This window comes from Dreissena polymorpha, chromosome 13, assembly GCF_020536995.1.
Source record: "Dreissena polymorpha isolate Duluth1 chromosome 13, UMN_Dpol_1.0, whole genome shotgun sequence".
In the NCBI taxonomy this organism is placed as follows: Eukaryota; Metazoa; Mollusca; class Bivalvia; order Myida; family Dreissenidae; genus Dreissena; species Dreissena polymorpha.
Window position 1 is genome coordinate 9406970 of NC_068367.1, and position 23953 is coordinate 9430922.

The 23953-nt window shown below is 40.4% G+C and overlaps 1 long non-coding RNA gene across 1 annotated transcript; it reads left to right on the plus strand.

Moving 5' to 3' along the window:
• The first annotated feature begins 1398 nt into the window (after window positions 1-1398).
• Window positions 1399-8990, plus strand: LOC127855373 (uncharacterized). Its single transcript, XR_008037506.1, has 4 exons — window positions 1399-1469; window positions 6165-6323; window positions 7494-7624; window positions 7916-8990. It is a non-coding gene; the product is annotated as an uncharacterized LOC127855373 (long non-coding RNA).
• The last annotated feature ends 14963 nt before the right edge of the window (window positions 8991-23953 follow it).

The following is a 23953-nucleotide window of genomic DNA, read 5'->3' on the forward strand; positions in this document are numbered from 1 at the left end:
TGTACATTGTAAAGTTAATTAAGAATATATTATACCACTGAAGGCATGCTTAGTCCACTAACTGTAGCACTTGCTTACAGATTCAATTGTTTGCATCGTGCGATTTATATGCTATGCATCGAAATATGATGAACACAACAATAAATATTGATTAAGCAAATTGTATTAAAAATAAGAAATACTGGCATTCAGAGTACTGAAATTCATTACTGTTTATTTTTGTTAAATGTCCTTTTATTACGTCTTAATTATTTACACATACATGTATTGTAATTGTAAAACGTATATCTTACATGATTATTATGAAAACTATTAATATAATTATTTTTAACAATTATTGTTACTCTTATTGTTATTATGTTATGGTTGGGTTGATGTACTTTTGTTCTATACAATAGTGATGTTATGCTCCGGCAAAACGGAATTACGTCTTCATATTCTTTCGGCAACGCAGAACACACAAGAATCGCGATGGAAACCAAATGATCGCATAATCAAAGCTGACAAATACATCTTTTCTCAGAAACGCATTGGGTCACATATTGATTGAAACCGTTTTAACACATGCCGTGAAACGTTAACGTCAGCTTCCCGTACAAAATGCAAAAGGACCGCTAACAGGTTATCATTTTTACAGAAGCAACTCAGGCTTGCAACGCAAACAACCGAAGAAAGGTGCGTGCTATGGAAGGATAAGAATCGCCGTGGATATACTCATATATTTATATCGCTCTGTGAAAATGGGGTAAAATGCATGTGCGTTAAGTGTCGTCCCAGATTAGCTTGTGCAGTCCGCATAGGCTAATCAGGGACGACACTTTCCGCCTTAAGTGGATTTTTGCTAAGAAGAGACTTTCTTCAAACGAAAAACATCATAAAAGCGGAAAGTGTCTTCTAATGATGATGATGACGACGACGACGAAGAGGACGACGACGACGAAAATGATGACGACGATGATGATGTTGATGATGTTGATAATCGTGATGATGATGATGATGATGATGATGATGATGATGATGATGATGATGATGATGATGATGATGATGATGATGATGATGATGATGATGATGATGATGATGATGATGATGATATGATGTGATGATGATGATGATGATGATGATGATGATGATGATGATGATGATGATGATGATGATGATGATGATGATGATGATGATGATGATGATGATGATGATGATGATGATGATGATGATGATGATGATGATGATGATGATGATGATGATGATGATGCTGATGCTGATGATGATGATGATGATGATGATGATGATGATGATGGTGGCTTTGAAGACTGAAGTTGGGTTAACACCAAAGTGCAGTATTACGTTTCCCTTTAATACATGCATGCAGCGCTTCCCTTAAATCGTCAAATCTTGGTGTACGTTACAGTTCTTGAAGCAAAGGCGAGGAACGTGAACCAAGTCTGGATTTATTTGTAAGGAGTACAATACAGGTACAGTTTGTTTTAATCAAACATTAAGTTTATTGTAATCGGTATCATAATTATACTTTAACGCCCCAATATATTTATTTTGTCCATGCTTAAGCGCGTAAAACATTGTTTTCAACTTTTCGGTTTGATACACTTTACCTATAAGCTGAACATAATAAAACACGTATATAATCTTTATTTACTATATAGTTAGTCCTTTTAAGAGATATGGTGCCTTATATAAACTTTATATAATAAAAATCTTATATTATCTGTATACAATATAGTTAGTTCTTTTAAGAGATAATTGGTCTTTTTATAAATGCCCTTATTTTTATCTCGGGCATATAGTGTCATTTACATCCCCTACATCGATGATCATTTGTTAACGATAAGTTTGTTTACTCTCTTGAGGCTGCAATTTTGGCCCAAAATTATTGCATTAAATCTTTTTCGTTCTTATTTAATTTTCAATAAAATCTTGTGACACTTTGTGAGCTTTAGTTAAAAACTAGGTCACTTGGTAAATACATTGGAAAATATCACAGAGCTCACAATTATCAATATGAACCTGAGTGTTAGGTCGCCGTGGTGTAATAGATATGGTGTCCGCCTAGCGACCGGTAGATCACAGGTTCGATCCCCACTGTGGGAGCGTTCTTAAGATCTCCCCCTTAGACACCAATTACTGGTTCTAGGCCCAGGAAACGGACTCGAAAGCGTTTCAATAAGCCTAAGGCTTTCGATGCAATCGAGCTAAAATAAATAGGTTTAAACTAACCTGATTGTGTCTGTGATCAAAATGGTAATTTTATAGTTGGAAGCTTCTTCATGATTATGTGGGTGAAACTATGTAACAAGGTCAAATCATAGAAACACTTGAACAATGTGCTGAGGTCACAGTTTCTAGTGAATAGTAGTGATGTTCATCACACTTTGTTTGAATTATATGCATAATATCTAGGTGAAGTTTTGCCATTAAAAACAGTCACAGTGATTCAAAATATCATAGACAGTAGAAACACTTGGTAAACAAATGTTCATGTCATATCTTGAATTAACCTTTTACTGCATGTTCAACTCTATAATCTAGGCCAAATTTGAAAGTGGGTCATGAATGCAAAGTCAAATCTTGGTCACAAGGTCAAATCCTTGAAAAACACTATTAATAAATGTGTATAGTCTTCAGATTTGTTATTCAGGGGCCTGGGTCATCTTGTTTTATTTACTAATATGACTGATAGTGACACCATCCCTTTTATAAATTGATTTGCATGGTTTCCAAGACAAAATGGGGGCATAAAACAGTCTAAAAGTGCTTTTATTCATAAATATGTCAGGAGTGTAAGATTTCACACTAACCTTTAATATGTGCCTTGGAAACTTCAGTCACTCTGTTGTTATGTATTCTGTTAAGTGGAACTCAAAGAATGGTCATTTATATATGACTTTATAATACCATTTTCATTGCAAAAACACAAAATTACTGAATGTAGGACTTTCCTACCTAAGCAGAAATAAATGTTATTGATCTCAGAAGTCCTGGGCATAAAATAGTTTAGGATTTACTTTTCAAGTGAATTAACTTAGAAATTAAGATCATTATGTGAGCAAATAAATCAACTTACAGACATTTATATCATCCATAGCCAACTCATTGTCCGAAATTCAAACTTGAACAAAATCTTACACTCCTGACATTTAAAAAGTGGGATATATCTCAATGATAAGTGTATTTTGTGAACTTAAATAACCTGTTATGGTTAACTTGTTGTTGGTTTAATAAAAAAATGTGCAAAAAGGTTAACTTTTATTCTGTATTTAACCCTCAAAGCGCTGGAGCTGAATTCTAAAGGCCTTTGCAAACAGTTTGGATCCAGATGAGACGCCACGTCATCTGGATCCAAACTGTTTGCTATTCTGATAGTATTCTTTGAAAAAAATTCGAAGAAAATGCTAATTTTAGAAATTCAACAGACGACATTTTAGCAGACGACAAATTTCCCAGCATGCAAAGGGTTAAAATGTATCATTGTTTGATTCGAAATCTTACACTCCTAACATTTTGAGAGTACACTAGTAAATGCGGTCATCCTTGTAATAAAAAGAAGTTTTTATGATGAAGCTTGCACTGGTTTAATTCAATACACTTGCTACTTCTTAACTCTCACATGAAAATAATGAAACATGCAGTATATAAAACTTTACATCAATGTAAAGTTGAATTTTAGGGAATTTTGTAACTTTTTTTCTCCAGGGGGTGTGTGTCTTCAAGTGACAACAAGATATGTAAAAGTCATTATTAAATGTGGAAGAAGACATTTAAATATTAGTTAAATAACATTATTTTAATATGCAGGACATTTTAATATGGTATGTTTCCAAATATGTTTGAACTGCTGCTGTGAAGTTCAATTAAATTTTAAAATACCACACTTTTTCCTTACACTCCTGACATTTTTAGCCACATTAATCGCAATAACTTTTTCATTCTTGCATATTTTAAGAAAAAATTTGGACATAATTTAAACACCAATGAGAGATATTAACTGAAATATAACTATTCCAGATTAAAGCCAGAATAAAAAATTCTAAGCAGTTCTAAAAAATTAGCCTTTTTTTTTTAAAATGTGCCCAGAGGAAGAAAGGTCTTTAATTTAATTTCAACGTTTTACCATCAAAGTTTTCTTAAGAATTAAGTTTATGTATATTAAAATAGAGTTTCACGCATTATTTTTATGAAGTAAGAACGTGCATAGCAGTTCATTACTCGATAAAGAATATTGAGAAACATTATGAGCATTTAGTACGCTCAAATGCTATTGGTGTATAAAGAAAATGAATATTACAAAAGAAGGTCCTATAAGGTAAAAACAATTTGTACTTTTTATATTTATTTGTGTGTTGTTTTTTAATCTCACGCACGAAGCACATTTTGCTTTTGGGAACTGAAATGTGGCATTTCAATACAGCGTCTGTCAACTGTTATTTAGCTTGGCGTCCGTTGTATTTGTCGTTATATTTGTAATACGATATTTAAAATCAGATAGCTTCGCGTCCTTGTAAATGTCTCCGTTTGCAATACTTTGCCCGTTATATGATATTTCTGATACACCAAGCAATTGTAATATGGAAACCAGGCGTGACATGCTAGATTCTAAATGCAGGTTGCTAATCTTCTCATGGCCATAACTATGCATATTTCTCAACGCAAAACTACACATGGTTATTTGTTGTGCAATTATTAGGTGCCCGTTACGAATTTAAAGGAGTATGTAACAATAGAACAGAGAATGTTTTTGTTAGGAAATTCAAATTTACTTTGTAGCGAAAGGGTACTAGTTTTTTCGCAAATAGCATTTCAATGCATGTATATAGCATTTCGTAAATTACGTGCAACAATTATAAAAAAGAAGGGTTTTCTTGTTTATAATTTTCATTTACCAATTAGCATACGAATATCAATTTGCAGATAGCAAAACGCGGATTTAAATCAGCACTTGCATTCCATTATGTGCAATACCTTTAATGTGACTGTAGTCTACACATGGCAACACATGAGTCATTAACGCTCGATTATGTTGCAAATTTGAACTTGTTTCCCAACTTAATCCATTTTGATTTAGAAGTGGATAGACACAGTTTTGTTATAAAATCATATCGGAAAAGCGGGTGAATCATATAGGGTATTAAGTATTAAGTTCTCCGACAAGAGACAAAGTTTTTGTTCTAGTCAGGTAATGGACTCGAACGCGTCCTTTGCAAATATTTACCATTTTTTCGACATCTGTCAAAGATAGGTTTTGAACGAGATTTCTTTTGATAATTGAATGCGTAAGGTACTCATACACTTTTAAAGACACATACCGACGGAATAATCAGTGAGGCTGTCCGGAAAGCGAAGTGTTCAGTACACGTTTTTCTGAACTACGCGTCCCCGTTTAATTCCTACTCTAAGCGCACGTGAGCTTGGTTGTTGTTCACCCTACCGGACAGGTATATAATCGCAGTTAACACAGGACAAAATAGCTTGAAATTACAGCTATACGGGCTTGGACACACTCCTAGTTCTCACATTATGCAGCTTAAGACGATTCAGGACCTCATAAACTCGAAATACAATCACTACACAACCAGACTTCTCATTCTGAATTTTAACAACCAAATTAAACAAAATAAATGGGTTGACTTATCTGCACAGAGGTTATTCGTATTAAAGGGAGAAAACTGCTCAAGAAGATCAATTATGATTTATCTCCCTAAAACAGCAGAGCTATGTACTCCTTTTCAGTTTTCGCAAAGACAGAACAGTAATAGTCAATATACACTTCATTCATTGTTTTTTTTTACCATTAGTAAACAATAATAAAGAATGCTTTGTATACATTACTCTTGTTATAGCATTTTAAGCTTTACAATTTTGGTACTAAGTCACTCAAATTGAAACACTTTTTTCTAGATTATGATTTTAATCTTTTCTCTTAATAATGAAGTGATTGATGAACACGTAACTCGAAATGAGCAAGAAACATATTGCAATCCCACATGTACACTAGGCTTTCAAACATCATCCTCATATTTGTTCCGTACTACCAAACATTGAAATAGTCTTCCGAAAAACAAGATTCAGAAATCTGCGTCGGGAACATTGCTACACGACATCGGTTAGGCAATTTTAAACCACTATTTTTGTCTGTTACCTTTAAAACTCATCAGGATGTGTGCAGCCAGAGCGTTGACTGTTGTTTCTACAAACTGGCTGAAGGGTCAGTTAGGAAGCCGGCCCCTAAAGAGGGCCCCACGTGACTTGAGGGTCCTTGACGTCTCCTTCTCTTTCGACAGTCAGGTTGACACGTACAAGGAAGCTTATATGAGGTAATTGGCAAATATTGTTACGGACTAGTGTTTAAAAAAGTATTAATGTCCCACTATGAATGTCAGTGTTTGGGTAGATGACCATTTACATAATTTCAAGACCATATCCCAAATAGGTAATGCGATATATCTAATCTAGCTCGGCTCTACCAGTTATATTATTTAGATAATGGAGAATCCCTGGTTTGTGAGTTTGTTGTAAACTATTTTGGAACGATTTTAAATAATTATTCTCTCCACCCCCCCCCCCACCCCCCCATAACGAAGTAAGGGTGGTATGTCGGAATCACGATGGACGTCATTCCATCTGTCACTCCGTGGTTACCTTCTTGTATGAAGGCGTTGTCCTTCACTTTTCAACGTACAACATTCAAACTTGCAGGCATCTGCTTATCATATGAAGCTGTGTATGTGCGATTCTTATCGTCCTAACGTTAATAATAACAAAAATACCTGCTTGTAAACTTAGAATTTCTAAAAGAATATTACTTTTCTATAGAGTTTATGAGCAAAATTATGCCGTTCTGATACTACAACATATGAATGGACCGTGCTCTGTGAAAAGAGGGTTAAATGCATGTGCGAAAATTGTCGTCCCAGATTAGCCTGTGCAGTCCGCACACTTACCGCTTGTTTTGTTTTTTGTCGTTAAAAGATAGTCTCTTCCAAGCAAAAATCCGGTTTAGGCGGAAAGTGTCGTCTCTGGTTAACACAGGCTAATCTGGTGCACAGGCTTAATCTGGGACGACACTTTACGCACATGCATTAAACCCCCTTTTCACAGAGCACGGCCCAAATGTGTTATATTTTGCATGGACTATTGTATATTTACTCTCTTTACAGTTATATTAAATCATGACACCGAGGTTATAACTGGACATACACAGGGGGCATATTGTTTATATACAATTATATAGCCAGATAGCGCAAAGCATGGTTTCTATGAAACCACAAGGCGTAGAAGTTAAATATGTTGTATGTACATGTGTGTTATTGATAACCTCAAACTGTGTTCAAAACGAACCGGGGTCATATATGTTCACGCCTCACGGTACAATCTATCTTTTTAACAACTTGCTACATATTACTGCATGCGGCATCGAGGGGTTTTATTCATTGTTTTGCCAAGTGCTTGTTTCTATTCTGTAGAGTTTATCTCATGTATTTCAGCGGTCACATCCCTTCCTCTGTTCACTTCGACATCTTAAAATGTGTCACGAGTACACCAGAGATACCGTGCAATCTTCCTGACTCAAACTGCTTTCCGGACTACATGTAGAGTCTGGGGTGTGATCAGAAATGTAAGCATACATATATGTGGATTGTCCGCCTGATAACCAATGGCAATATAGCAACGAGTTAACATTCCTTTATAAAAGCTTCAATGCAAACATGTCCTTGCTGTAAAGCTTCTTCATAACAATCCCATAATATTCTCTTATTGATATGTATTTAATAAGCGTGTATATACATTTAATTAAATACATATGTTAAAACATTTACGTGGTCTACCTTTAGAAGATAAATAAGTACTTCATTTCCCTTAGAAATAAAAGCTGTATTATTATAACAGTTTCTCAGAATTATTTCAGAGAAGGACGGGGGTACGATACCTGGGTCTAAGCACGTTGGGTTCGACGATCTCTGGGCTCCAGATTGCACACTGAAGCCGACCGAGGACTTGCGAGTGAGTGGGTAGTTTTTCGAGGGGAAAGGGTGTAAATATCGCCACAGACAGTTCATCTAAGTATCTAGGTTAATAGTGGATATATTGTTTTGTTAATTAATATTGATAGGGATCAGTTTTTATATTTTTCATAGAATAAAATTTAAACAAATACATATAAAATATGTCCTAAGGTAACCTCAATAATCCATCAGAGTTATTGCGCAATTTTACAGTGCAAATCACTGTACAACATTCGTTTCATGGTCAGTTTTCAAAGATTTGTCATGTTATCTACTTTTGAATTTTATTCTTGATTTTTTACTGGAGCTTTTAAGATCCAATGTTTACATTTATCAATATAAAGCATTTAATGACTTATTTCAAAACATGCCTAAAACTGTGAAAAGGCCCCTTTAACTGGATCAAAACTGTCATCCGTGCATCTCGTTTCGACAGTTTTACGACATCTAATAAGCTAACATAACTTCTATTAATCGGCCTTCTAAATTAGTTAAAATACAAAAGACTTCAAGACTTTAGTGTTACAAAAATCAATAATGTGCATTAAATATAATGGATAAGATATGTAGATATTAACAGTTACATAAAATCAAATATTTTGAGCCTTGTAAATTCGTAATGACCTGAACGTCATGAAAACTTATACGAACACTATTTTTTTAAATGTTCGTCCTTTGTTGTTGAAACTGCTGCATCTGGATTGCAGTGTTTTGTTCGGATAAGTTTTCCTTTTTCACAAAAAGAAAAAAGTACTAACAGTATCAATTGTAAGCTATTGTTCGTGAGATCAATAATTTGTAGCATCTTATATCTTGTGCAATCGATCAGGCATCCCTACAGAAAAAAAGGATTTACCATCAGCAGAACTTAAAGCATGTTTACTTGTATATACTTATTATGTGTTACATATATTGTGTACAATAAAGTATTTTGCTACGCCATCATAATAATGATAAGAAAATAATGAAACACAGGATGGAGTCAATCGATGATTACAACTTTGTATATAAATCACAGTTACACGAAATATCTTATTGGAAAACAGTCGTCGTTTTCCTTACTAATTCATCAACACGGATCCAAATCACATAGTGGTTTAATCGAGTTGGTGTATGTATCACGTTGCATACGAAATAATTTCGAATGGATATGTGTGGCAAAGTGGATAAATTGCATGATACATATACACTTGGAGACTTTTCTAACGCAACACATATTCGAATAAATATTGCTCCCTATTTTAGAACGGATTTTGTTGAAATTGGACTCAGACTAATTCAACATATATCTAATACTTCATGTAAATTTAATTGAAATTTATCAACATTAATATATCAAACATAGCAAATTAAAAAATAACTTAAAAAGTAAAATTTTCAATCGTAAAAGAATAATGTGAAACGCAAAACACATTAACTTACTCGTCTTAATGACCGACCGGCTTGCAACATTGCGCTCATGAATATTCATACGAGCCAAATTGTTTTGCTAATTTATGTTATGTTTTTTTTTTGGTGAAAAAAGCCCACCAAGAGTGATGAAATTGAAATTAAATTGGAATAATATAACGTTGTACTACAATTGGTGACTTTTCGAACGCAGCATTTTTAAACTTAAATATCTCTCTTATGAGTAAATATTTTGATTACAAATTGTACATGTCATCGTTTTACTACAGCACGTTCAAGCTCTACAAACGTGCCATGTCGCCGGTCTTCCCAGTGACGACATTGACGTAACAGATGACGTCAAAGTTGCAGCTTCTGACGTCAGCGGCACGGCCATATGACGTCCTATAACGGTCAAAACAGCGTCATTCGACGGGTCTCGATGAGCGCTACAAACGTGCCAAATTTTTGCGACTATATTTTAAAGGCGTTTACGAGCGGCGCCCGTTAAACGCTTACGTGTAAACCTCCATAGTGACGTCATCGGCTGGCATTCCTTATAATGGGAGCCGTTCTGCCGTTGCTGGAGGCAAAGTAGTTGACCGATAGTCATGAAACTTGGCACACTTGTAGGGCTCAATGAGTCAAGCCTGTCGGAAGTGTCGCCGACCCTCCCAGTGAGTTAATTGACGTTGAAACGGACGTCAAAGTTGCAACTTATGACGTCAGTGGCACGTCCATATGACGTCCTATAACGACGGGACCAACGTCATTCGGCGGGTCTCGGTGGGCTCTACAAACGTGCCATGTCGCCGGTCTTCCCAGTGACGACATTGACGTAACAGATGACGTCAGAGTTGCAGCTTCTGACGTCAGCGGCACGGCCATATGACGTCTAATAACGGTCAAAACAGCGTCATTCGACGGGTCTCGGTGAGCGCTACAAACGTGCCAAATTTTGCGACTATATTCAAAGGCGTTTGCGAGCGGCGCCCGTTAAACGCATACGTGTAAACCTCAATAGTGACGTCATCGGCTGGCATTCCTTACAATGGGAGCCGTTCTGCCGTTGCTGGAGGCAAAGTAGTTGACCGATAGTCATGAAACTTGGCACACTTGTAGGGCTCAATGAGTCGAGCATGTCGGAAGTGTCGCCGACCCTCCCAGAGACGTCATTGACGTTTAAACGGACGTCAAAGTGGCAACTTATGACGTAAGTGGCACGTTCATATGACGTCCTATTACGACGGGACCAACGTCTATCGGCGGGTCTCGGTGAGCTCTACAAACGTGCCATGTCGCCGGTCTTCCCAGTGACGACATTGACGTAACAGATGACGTCAAAGTTGCAGCTTCTGACGTCAGCGGCACGGCCATATGACGTCTTATAACGGTCAAAACAGCGTCATTCGACGGGTCTCGGTAAGCGCTACAAACGTGCCAACTTTCGCGACTATATTCAAAGGCGTTTGCGAGCGGCGCCCGTTAAACGCTTACGTGTAAACCTCCATAGTGACGTCATCGGCTGGCATTCCTTATAATGGGAGCCGTTCTGCCGTTGCTGGAGGCAAAGTAGTTGACCGATAGTCATGAAACTTAGCACACTTGTAGGGCTCAATAAGTCGAGCATGTCGTAAGTGTCGCCGACCTTCCCGGTGACGTCATTGACGTTTAAACGGACGTCAAAGTGGCAACTTATGACGTCAGTGGCACGTCTATATGACGTCCTATAACGACGGTACCAACGTCATTCGGCGGGTCTCGGTGAGCTCTACAAACGTGACATGTCGCCGGTCTTCCCAGTGACGACATTGGCGTGACAGATGACGTCAAAATTGCAGCTTCTGACGTCAGCGGCACGGCCATATGACGTCCTATAACGGTCAAAATAGCGTCATTCGACGGGTCTCGGTGAGCGCTACAAACGTGCCAAATTTCGTGACTATATTCAAAGGCGTTTGCGAGCGGCGCCCGTTAAACGCTTACGTGTAAACCTTTATAGTGACGTCATCGGCTGGCATTCCTTATAATGGGAGCCGTTCTGCCGTTCCTGGAGGCAAAGTAGTTGACCGATAGTCATGAAACTTGGCACACTTGTAGGGCTCAATGAGTTGAGCATGTCGGAAGTGTCGCCGACCCTCCCAGAGACGTCATTGACGTTTAAACGGACGTCAAAGTGGCAACTTATGACGTCAGTGGCACGTCCATATGACGTCCTATTACGACGGGACCAACGTCATTCGGCGGGTCTCGGTGAGCTCTACAAACGTGCCATGTCGCCGGTCTTCCCAGTGACGACATTGACGTAACAGATGACGTCAAAGTTGCAGCTTCTGACGTCAGCGGCACGGCCATATGACGTCTTATAACGGTCAAAACAGCGTCATTCGACGGGTCTCGGTAAGCGCTACAAACGTGCCAACTTTCGCGACTATATTCAAAGGCGTTTGCGAGCGGCGCCCGTTAAACGCTTACGTGTAAACCTCCATAGTGACGTCATCGGCTGGCATTCCTTATAATGGGAGCCGTTCTGCCGTTGCTGGAGGCAAAGAAGTTGACCGATAGTCATGAAACTTGGCACACTTGTAGGGCTCAATAAGTCGAGCATGTCATAAGTGTCGCCGACCTCCGGTGACGTCATTGGCGTTTAAACGGACGTCAAAGTGGCAACTTATGACGTCAGTGGCACGTCCATATGACGTCCTATAACGACGGTACCAACGTCATTCGGCGGGTCTCGGTGAGTTCTACAAACGTGCCAAGTCGCCGGTCTTCCCAGTGACGACACTGACGTAACAGATGACGTCAAAGTTGCAGCTTCTGAAGTTAGCGGGACGGCCATATGACGTCCTATAACGGTCAAAACAGCGTCATTCGACGGGTCTCGAAGAGCGCTACAAACGTGCCAAATTTCGCGACTATATTCAAAGGCGTTTGCGAGCGGCGCCCGTTAAACGCTTACGTGTAAACCTCCATAGTGACGTCATCGGCTGGCATTCCTTATAATGGGAGCCGTTCTGCTGTTGCTGGTGGCAAAGTAGTTGACCGATAGTCATGAAACTTGGCACACTTGTAGGGCTCAATGAGTCGAGCATGTCGGAAGTGTCGCCGTCCCTCCCAGTGACGTCATTGACGTTTAAACGGACGTCAAAGTTGCAACTTATGACGTCAGTGGCACGTCCATATGACGTCCTATAACGACGAGACCAACGTCATTCGGCGGGTCTCGGTGAGCTCTGCAAACGTGCCATGTAGCCGGTCTTCCCAGTGACGACATTGACGTAACAGATGACGTCAAAGTTGCAGCTTCTGACGTCAGCGGCACGGCCTTATACGTCCTATAACGGTCAAAATAGCGTCATTTGACGGGTCTCGGTGAGCGCTACAAACGTGCCAAATTTCGCGACTATATTCAAAGGCGTTTGCGAGCGGCGCCGTTAAACGCTTACGTGTAAACCTCCATAGTGACGTCATCGGCTGGCATTCCTTATAAAGGGAGCCGTTCTGCCGTTGCTGGAGGCAAAGTAGTTGACCGATAGTCATGAAACTTGGCACACTTGTAGGGCTCAATGAGTCGAGCATGTCGGAAGTGTCACGGACACTCCCAGTGACGTCATTGACGTTTAAACGGACGTCAAAGTGGCAACTTATGACGTCAGTGGCACGTCCATATGACGTCTTATAACGACGGGACTAACGTCATTCGGCGGGTCTCGGTGAGCTCTACAAACGTGCCATGTCGCCGGTCTTCCCAGTGACGATATTGACGTAACAGATGACGTCAAATTTGCAGCTTGTGACGTCAGCAGCACGGCCATATGACGTCCTATAACGGTCAAAACAGCGTCATTCGACGGGTCTCGGTGAGCGCTACAAACGTGCTAAATTTCGCGACTATATTCTATGGCGTTTGCGAGCGGCGCCCGTTAAACGCTTACGTGTAAACCTCCATAGTGACGTCATCGGCTGGCATTCCTTATAATGGGAGCCGTTCTGCCGTTGCTGGAAGCAAAGTATTTGACCGATAGTCATGAAACTTGGCACACTTGTAGGGCTCAATGAGTCGAGCATGTCGGAAGTGTCGCCGACCCTCCCAGTGATGTCTTTGACGTTTAAACGGACGTCAAAGTGGCAACTTATGACGTAACTGGCACGTCCATATGACGTCCTACAACGCCGGTACCAACGTCATTCGGCGGGTCTCGGTGAGCTCTACAAACGTGCCATATCGCCGGTCTTCCCAGTGACGACATTGACGTAACAGATGACGTCAAAGTTGCAGCTTCTGACGTCAGCGATACGGCCATATGACGTCCTATAACGGTCAAAACAGCGTCATTCGACGGGTCTCGGTGAGCGCTACAAACGTGTCCAATTTCGCGACTCTATTCAAAGGCGTTTGCGTGCGGCGCTCGTTAAACGCTTACGTGTAAACCTCCATAGTGACGTCATCGGCTGGCATTCCTTATAATGGGAGCCGTTCTGCCGTTGCTGGAGGCAAAGTAGTTGACCGATAGTCATGAAACTTGGCACACTTGTAGGGCTCAATGAGTCGAGCATGCCGGAAGTGGCGCCGACCCTCCCAGTGACTTCAATAACGTTTAAACGGACGTCAAAGTGGCAACTTATGACGTCAGTGGCACGTCCATATGACTTCCTATAACGACGGGTCCAACGTCATTGGGCGGGTCTCGGTGAGCTCTACAAACGTGCCATGTCGCCGGTGTTCCCAGTGACGACATTGACGTAACAGATGACGTCAAAGTTGCAGCTTCTGACGTCAGCGGCACGGCCATATGTCGTCCTATAACGGTCAAAACAGCGTCATTCGACGGGTCTCGGTTAGCGTTACAAACGTGCCAAATTTCGCGACTATATTCAAAGGCGTTTGCGAGCGGCGCCCGTTAAACGCTTACGTGTAAACCTCCATAGTGACGTCTTCGGCTGGCATTATTATAATGGGAGCCGTTCTGCCGTTGCTGGAGGCAAAGTAGTTGACCGATAGTCATGAAATTTGGCACACTTGTAGGGCTCAATGAGTCGAGCATGTCGGAAGTGTCGACGACCCTCCCATGGAAGTCATTGACGTTTAAACGGACGTCAAAGTGGCAACTTATGACGTCAGTGGCACGTCCATATGACGTCCTATAACGAGAGGACCAACGTCATTCGGCGGGTCTCGGTGAGCTCTACAAACGTGCCATGTCGCCGGTCTTCCCAGTGACGACATTGGCGTAACAGATGACGTCAAAGTTGCAGCTTCTGACGTCAGCAGCACGGCCATATGACGTCCTATAACGGTCAAAACAGCGTGATTCGACGGGTCTCGGTGAGCGCTACAAACGTGCCAAATTTCGCGACTATATTCAAAGGCGTTTGCGAGCGGCGCCCGTTAAACGCTTACGTGTAAACCTCCATAGTGACGTCATCGGCTGGCATTCCCTATAATGGGAGCCATTCTGCCGTTGCTGGAGGCAAAGTAGTTGACCGATAGTCATGAAACTTGGCACACTTGTAGGGCTTAATGAGTCGAGCATGTCGAAAGTGTCGCCGTCCCTCCCAGTGACGTCATTGACGTTTAAACGGACGTCAAAGTGGCAACTAATGACGTCAGTGGCACGTCCATATGACGTCCAATAACGACGGGACCAACGTCATTCGGCGGGTCTCGGTGAGCTCTACAAACGTGCCATGTCGCCGGTCTTCCCAGTGACGACATTGACGTAACAGATGACGTCAAAGTTGCAGCTTCTGACGTCAGCGGCACGGCCATATGACGTCCTATAACGGTCAAAACAGCGTCATTCGACGGGTCTCGATAAGCGCTACAAACGTGCCAAATTTCGCGACTATATTCAAAGGCGTTTGCGAGCGGCGCCCGTTAAACGCTTACGTGTAAACCCCCATAGTGACGTCATCGGCTGGCATTCCTTATAATGGGAGCCGTTCTGCCGTTGCTGGGGGCAAAGTAGTTGACCGATAGTCATGAAACTTGGCACACTTGTAGGGCTCAATGAGTCGAGCATGTCGGAAGTGTTGCCGACCCTCCCAGTGACGTCATGGACGTTTAAACGGACGTCAAAGTGGCAACTTATGACGTCAGTGGCACGTCCATATGACGTCCTATAACGACGGGACCAACGTCATTCGGCGGGTCTCGGTGAGCTCTACAAACGTGCCATGTCACCGGTCTTCCCAGTGACGACATTGATGTAATAGATGACGTCAAAGTTGCAGATTCTGACGTCAGCGGCACGGCCATATGACGTCCTATAACGGTCAAAACAGCGTCATTCGACGGGTCTCGGTAAGTGCTACACACGTGCCAAATTTCGCGACTATATTCAAAGGCGTTTGCGAGCGGCGCCCGTTAAACGCTTACGTGTAAACCCCCATAGTGACGTCATCGGCTGGCATTCCTTATAATGGGAGCCGTTCTGCCGTTGCTATGGGGCAAAGTAGTTGACCGATAATCATGAAACTTGGCACACTTGTAGGGCTCAATGAGTCGAGCATGTCGGAAGTGTCGCCGACCCTCCCAGTGACGTCATGGACGTTTAAACGGACGTCAAAGTGGCAACTTATGACGTCAGTGGCACGTCCATATGACGTCCTATAACGACGGGACCAACGTCATTCGGCGGGTCTCGGTGAGCTCTACAAACGTGCCATGTCGCCAGTCTTCTCAGTGACGACATTTACGTAACAGATGACGTCAAAGTTGCAGCTTCTGACGTCAGCGGCACGGTCATTTGACGTCCTATAACGGTCAAAACAGCGTCATTCGACGGGTCTCGGTGAGCGCTACAAACGTGCCAAATTTCGCGACTATATTCAAAGGCGTTTGCGAGCGGCGCCCGTTAAACGTTTACGTGAAAACCTCCATAGTGACGTCATCGGCTGGCATTCCTTATAATGGGAGCCGTTCTGCCGTTGCTGGAGGCAAAGTTGTTGACCGATAGTCATGAAACTTGGCACACTTGTAGGGCTAAATGAGTCGAGCATGTCGGAAGTGTCGCCGACCTTCCCCAGTGACGTCATTGACGTTTTAACGGACGTCAAAGTGGCAACTTTTGACGTCAGTGGCACGTCCATATGACGTCCTATCGACCGTTATACTGTCATGTTAACTTAATTTTGTCCCCGGGAACATACTGTCGAAACTATATATAATTTTAAAATGTAGACAAATAATTTTTACTTGTTTCACCCTACCAGAAAACATTTCCTTAGTGTTTTGAAAATCTATATGAAATTATCTGACATCTCCATTTTTGACTCCAGGGGTATGATTTAAGAACGGTTTGAAGGAACGAACGAACCCATTTACTGTCAAGAGAAAGCTCAACACTAGCACTGTATGCAAGGAGAAAAGTAACACATTACTATGGCCGTAAATACTCAGTCTTAAGTCGAGATTTAAAGAAACACGTTCACTAAGATTATTTCAATATATTAGAAACCGTTGAATCAGTATGAGGCACAAACATTGATATTTTTAACGTATTAGATTTTCTACCATTCTAATGATGGTCTTTAAAGGAAGATTGGTATTTACTGGTAAAAACGAATGTAATCCGCATCATTATCGTGTTATTATGAAATAGTTATTGCATTTATGGCAACTGCAACAACAGTTAAATCGTCTACGAAATGCGTATGTAGCTGCAGTATTGCAAAAAGAGCACTAATCATACTGACCTTTTTAATGTCAGTGAAGGAAATAAAAAATCCTTTCAACAATAAATAAGCTACAACCATACGTATTTCATTTACATGTAAACTGGTAAACATCCCTCGAACATAACTATACCCTCATATTCATAATGTAATATTTCATGACGCAATGTAATGTGATGTCTTATGGTACAATGCAGATAATACATTTCATAATTAATTAAGTTTCACCTTTTAAAACTCTTATATACAAATGTGACCGAGACGCCATATAAAAATGAATATTGAAGTATCTTGAAAACTGATGTAATAATGTCCCGAATAAGCACACTTTCCCAAATCGTGAAGAATGGATATTGGAGAGTGCATTCATACTTACATTAATACAATCATATCAACCTGGAATAATATAACCAGTTTGTCCCAGATAAATACAGAACTTATAGAAGCCCAGTTAAAATGTAGGATATGAAGCTATTTCTTACGTATAAAACATAGGTATCTTCATGTCGCACATCTGATACATTCTCGGATCAATATGATGATACTTGTTACATACTTCTGACAAATCAATGGCTAATATATAATCTGTCAGTATGCGTATACAGTACTTTACTCATTTCCTATTTTTGGATCTCGCACCAACAGTTGATTTTCGACCGAGAATGTTTTCTTTAAGTATAATTCTTATCTAAGTAACAAATAATTCGTAGTAGCTAGTTTATTTGCCAAATCAGCACAATACCCCCCCCCCCCCCCCCCTGTCCTTTAGACAAAGAATCACGCTTTATGCATGTACCAAAAGGTTATATAATTATAGACAATGCGACCAAACTATCAACAATCTGTATGAGATAAATATCGTACATGGAATCTACGAATATAAATGCTGTAATATAACTCACGTATGAATGAAATCCATACCCCTAGCAACCGAAAAGCTATAAAGGCCAAACAATCCATGCTTACTGTCTCGACCGTAATGCGGCTGTTATGGCTGATATTGTGTACATGCTGCTAGTAGTATCCAATTCATATATATACATGCCAGTCAGCTCTCTCTGATACTCTCGTAGTCTCTGATACTCTCGTAGAAGGAGGGTTTAGGTAACTGTGTTTCACTAATACATACAGACAGCTAATACAAACATCAAATATAACATCAGATAGAGCGGTAAAGTGGTTATTATTGCAAATTACATTTTCCTGTAAAATTGTGCGCTTATGTATAACAAACAATTTCATGGATAGGTAATGGAAAAATGAAAAAGAATCCACAGCGTGCTTGTTTGCAAAACACAAAATAAATACATGTGTATCCCCTATCCTCATTCATTTATCGACCCATTCCAATTATAATCCACGGAGATGAAAACAATTTCACAAATGTCTGCAAGACTCAACCAATTTTAATAAAATTATCTTTAATATTAGACAGGAACCTTAACGCATTTGTGTTCACCCTTCAACTTGCTGTTTCCATCTCGTACATATTTAATGTATATAGAAAGTATATAGAAAACAAGTGCTCGCGTCGAAACAATTGCATTAATACATCTTCCACTATCACCTAATATATTGCGAAAAGTTTCTTGGACACATTTACAAGCGCACACATGTAACCTTTCAATAATATCGAATGTTTGTAACTCTCACGATTCATAGCCATATAATAGCGATAAGCATGATTTTAGCATCATATTAATATCTGAAAATAACAGTTCACTGTCAGAAAATATATACATTTAATGAAACATATACAAAAGCTTTCATATAAAAGTAAAATTGTGAAGCATAGTTCGATAAGATAACAATGCATACACAAGTCTGTTGAAGTGTTTATTGAAACTTTTTTCTACTGTTAACTAAAATATTCTAATTAATAAGATTTTTCAGTAACTTTTCGTAAAATATTCAAGCCAAATAATTAATATACGGCGAGCGACCAGACCGTTAAGGGCTGCCCCACGATTCACAATAAATACGTATCCGATGCCTGCTTGAACTTGAGCTGGACAGTAGTAAATAAAACATCTCTCTCTCGCTCTGGTAAATTTAAAACCAAAATTTAGCTTTGCTATTAATGAATACTCTGTGGTCAACCACATATGTATAATATTATGTTGAATAGCTACTATAACATAAAAACTATCGTCTTCGTGTTTGAGGTCAAAATTTATCTACACAATCAATCAAAAATTCTTATAATTTGTTGGTCCACAAGAGATCCGACTGGCGACCGTCATACGTCGAAAGTTGATTTAATTTGGACACGTCACCAGGCACGACTCTCTGTGCAAAACTGTTCTCCAGGGCGCGCTAGAGGGAAGTCGACTTCTAGGCCGTCAGAAGAAAAGCTGGGTGGATAATGTAAAAGAGTGGACATCCTTTGCCATGAATAAATTACTTTGAACAGCACACAAATGACCTAACCGGAGGAGGCTATCTGAAACATCGTTCTTCATTCCACCCCCCCCCCACCCCACACACACACAAACGGCCAACAAACCGGTCAAGGGTTAGCTGCTGCTGCTTCTGCTGGTGATGGCGATGAGAACATGTAAACAGTCTTATAACTTCTTCTGCCAAAATAGTATTTAGCCGTTCGTTGTGCTTGAAGCTCAGACAGGCATTGACTAAATGGGAGAGGGGGTAGTACGAACACCTCGTGGACCGCCTTAATTTAGCACATTTTATGACAATAAATAAGGGTAAAAATATATATGTGTGGAATAAACTATGTTCTATTTTGTTATGTTAAACAAAATACATCAACGCTTTTAAAAAAAAATAACACAGCAATCAAACATTTACGCTTAAGCAATCGGAGGTTATAATTCTATGAAAAGTTTGGGGGAAATGGAATGCTAAATAAGGGAGGGATGCGCTCAACAGCTTCTGTATATAATTTCAAACAATGGACCATTACTCCTTAAATCAAAGCGCTGAAGGCACTGAAGGCATGGGGCTAGGTTTAGTGTGACATAAAATGCATTAACGATGTTTTGTCCGAATGTTCTCTATGTGTCCGAATTTATACGGATTGACTCTAGCGGTTGAGTGCAGAAGCTCAGAGACTGTAATACAAGACCATAGTTGTGTATATACTACAATGTACATATACGGTGGAGGACTACATTATACTGGTGGTGGGAACGATAACCTTTTGTTGAACTCTACAGATCTGGTAGAGAGAGGTTCGTCTACATAGACGGTGAAGATATACAACAACAACAACAACAACATGGCCGCATAAAACTGTTATTGTTGGCGTCAAATAAATCAATTTCAATAGCCTAAAATAGCTTTCTATTGCATAATTAACAGATCAGACTTCCTTTGTAATGTGTATTCAAAAGAAAATCCACTTAAGCCCAAGTCTCACTTTCGCCGGTAGAGCCCCGGTCCATCCCGGTATGCTAACGCCGGTCGACCGGCGAGGACCGGGATGATTCGTAGAAATTGTTTAACGCAGTCACACTATTACCCGGTGCCGCCCCGGTTGAAGCCGGTCAACAGTCCGGCAGAGTCCCGGTCAACCCGGACTGGCTACGGTTTATCCCGGTGAAGCCCGGTTGTCGCCGGAAGTGCCCCGGTTAAAGCCGGAAGCGTCCCGGCATAGCCCCGGTGGTCGCCGGTAGTGCCCCCGTTTAGCCCCGGTGTAAGCCGGCAGAGCCCCGGTATACCGTAACACCGCCGGCACTCACCGTGTCTATACCGGCATCAGAACCCGAAAGAGCTACGGCAACGCCCCGGTTTTACCCCGGTCGTCGCCGTTAATGCCCCAGGCGGAGCACCGGTGAATGCCGGTGGCGTTCCGACAGAGTGCATGTTTTCTTATATACCATAGCTATACCGGAACTCTAACGGCATTCATCGGGGCGTTGTCGTAGCTCTGCCGGGGTCTGTATGGGCCCCGGTAGAGCTACGGTGCCGTGCCGGTCAATCCCGTTGACTCCCGGATCATCCCGGAGGTATTAAACATTTAAATACTTTCCCGATGGAGCCCCGGTTTTCCCCGGTTCATCCCGGTCGTCCCCGATGTAGCCCCGGTTCCTCCCGGTAGAGCCCCGGTTCACCCCGGTAGATCCCGGTTCACGCAAAGGGGCTCCGCCGGCATCAGAGTGAGACTGGGCCTTTACCATCATAAAGAACGGTGTACAGATTGTGTACGTTGTCTCACGTAGAACTTTTCGCGCTCGATTAGCGCGCTCGATCTGCGCAGTGAATTTCTGCGCAGTGAACTATCATATCCGGTAACTTCGCATATTTCAGAGAATGATCATAATTATTTGTATTTATTTTTTCATTTTATTTTTTCTTAAATGAGCCATTTCATAATCTGAAGCTTGGAGTAGCTGCGGGAAAATAAAACTACTGCTGAATAACAAGGAAAGTGGGATGTCCAATACACTCACGCGACTGTTGCGTATCCGCGGTCATAGTACATGCTTCTACAGCGGCGTTAAATTTCATATGTCAGGGAAAAGTTCTTTTGTTTTTAATAGATGGCGGCGATCTTTTCTATTCACGGATGCTAACAACTAAAACCGAATTAAAAAAAACTGCATATCATAAGAAATATCTGTTAAAAAGGTAGTCGGCGTAAACGCTGACTTTGAAATACAGTTTGAAATTTACGCTTCTAAATAATTAAATTAAACACAAACGTTTAACCATTGCGTTTTTCTCTTGTAAGTCGCATTTTAATCGCATGAAATGTGTGCAATCATTGTCAAACCACACATAAGTAGATAAAAAATACACTACGAGAGTTGATATCATATGTGGCCTCACATGCCTTATTATGAGTGTATTTCTTCGTCATGGAAATATATCGAATGTTAATACTTGATTTACACGCCAGTTTTCTTGCGACGCATTTAAATCACACTTTCATAACCGCGTCATGTGAAAATGGGTCTTATACGTTTCGGCTAGCGTATCTTAAGCCCAACCTGTGCATTTTCGCAGTCTGGTAAGAGGCGATGCTTTTCGCTATTAAATCACTCAATATGTTTTGGTATCGGTATGTATCTCCTGACCAGACTGAAAAAAAACGCAGGCTGAGTGGGCTATATATATATGATGGGCGCATATGGAATAAGATCCATTTTCGCATGACGAGGGTCATTAAAAATCTCATTGCTAATTGTAAATGGAACATTTGAGCACAATGCTTTTTGATACAAAATTGAATTCAAAATAGTAAAATGGTAAATAAGGACAGCCTATCCAAGCGTTCAGAAATGATTTACACACGTGATGATAGAGTAAGGCAAACATATGTGGTTGGATAATGTCCTCTTTTCGTGACACCATACTATGTCGGTAGTGTTGGTTTTTTTCATCTTGCAAGCAAAACTGTGTTTATCGATAGTCAATTATATATCCCCCAGACGATTAAGCGAACGAGTACTGACCCTGAAAATCTGCGAGATGGATTTTAACGCGTAATTGTAACTGGGCCACAACATACAGAGTCCGGAATTCCTTACACTGCTATATTCTTTACGCGTAGTACAGACTCAGTGATGTAGCCACAGTTCAGAGGTTTTTCTCGAATCAGCCTATGAAATATTCAAATATATTCATGCGTGTCTGGTGGGTTAAAAAAAAATAAAGTAAAAACCTGGGTAAAACAGTTACGCCGAAACAGCGCATTAGTGCTCCATACCCATGTTTCGGTCAGAGTTGTAGACATGGTGTTAACTGCAAGGGAAACAATTATTGCATAAACAACAAAGTACCGTTCAACTGGGCTGTCTTTATGACTACCTAATTCGTGGGTTAATAGTTATGATCGAATATTTATTTTGTATTTATTTTCGTCAATCATCTTATTGTATATTTTGAATGTGTATATGGTGTCAACATAAAAAAAATGTGCGGGGGATTTCCATCATGAAATTGTATTTTTAGTGAGAAAGGTATTCGATGTTCCAAAAATTTTCATTTAATATGATGCTGATTGCAAATTTTCTTTATATTCAGTTTTATCATTTTCATCATACTTTCTATTCTTCCAGAACGTCAAACAAGAAATATCTTTAAAAAAGATATACGGCGTTGATTGTGGTCGATGTTTATGAACGATCAAAAGTTATCTCTATGAGATAAAAAGTAGCGGATGCCTTTTTTCTGCGCAGTTCATAGCTACATCATAAGCAAATCAATTACGGGGTATTGCGCCAGATTTCGTGTCTTATTTTGCTTTATGTGATATTATTACTCAGATATCTATATTTACAGAATAGAAAAACACAAGAAACATGAAAATAAACGAGTGCATATAGGTCAGCCGGCAATACTCGAATCTTATTTAATTGCATAATTATGGTATAGTGAATTATTGTGCTCATGCTTAATAAACTGGTCTAAATGGATAAAAATTTCTAATTAATTTTATCAAAATTGGTCCTTATCATGCAAATGTTGAAACCATATTAAAAATCGATGATTGACATACCACAATAATATCGCCGAATATCTTTATTTAGTATCTTTCTGATCAAAACAGACTTCAAGTGCACAAAGTTTACGAGACGGCGTTTATATAAAGATTTCTGCAACTGACCGCAAACTGACCTTGATACCTTGCGGATTAGAATGCAATGCATTACAGTCACTACGGTATTGTCAGTAAGACCGGTGTTGAATGATCGCAACCCCTTCTGCGAACTCCGGTGATGAACTGTATATAAACTTCTTCGTCATGGAAATATATCGAATGTTAATACTTGATTTACACGCCAGTTTTCTTGCGACGCATTTAAATCACACTTTCATAACCGCGTCATGTGAAAATGGGTCTTATACGTTTCGGCTAGCGTATCTTAAGCCCAACCTGTGCATTTTCGCAGTCTGGTAAGAGG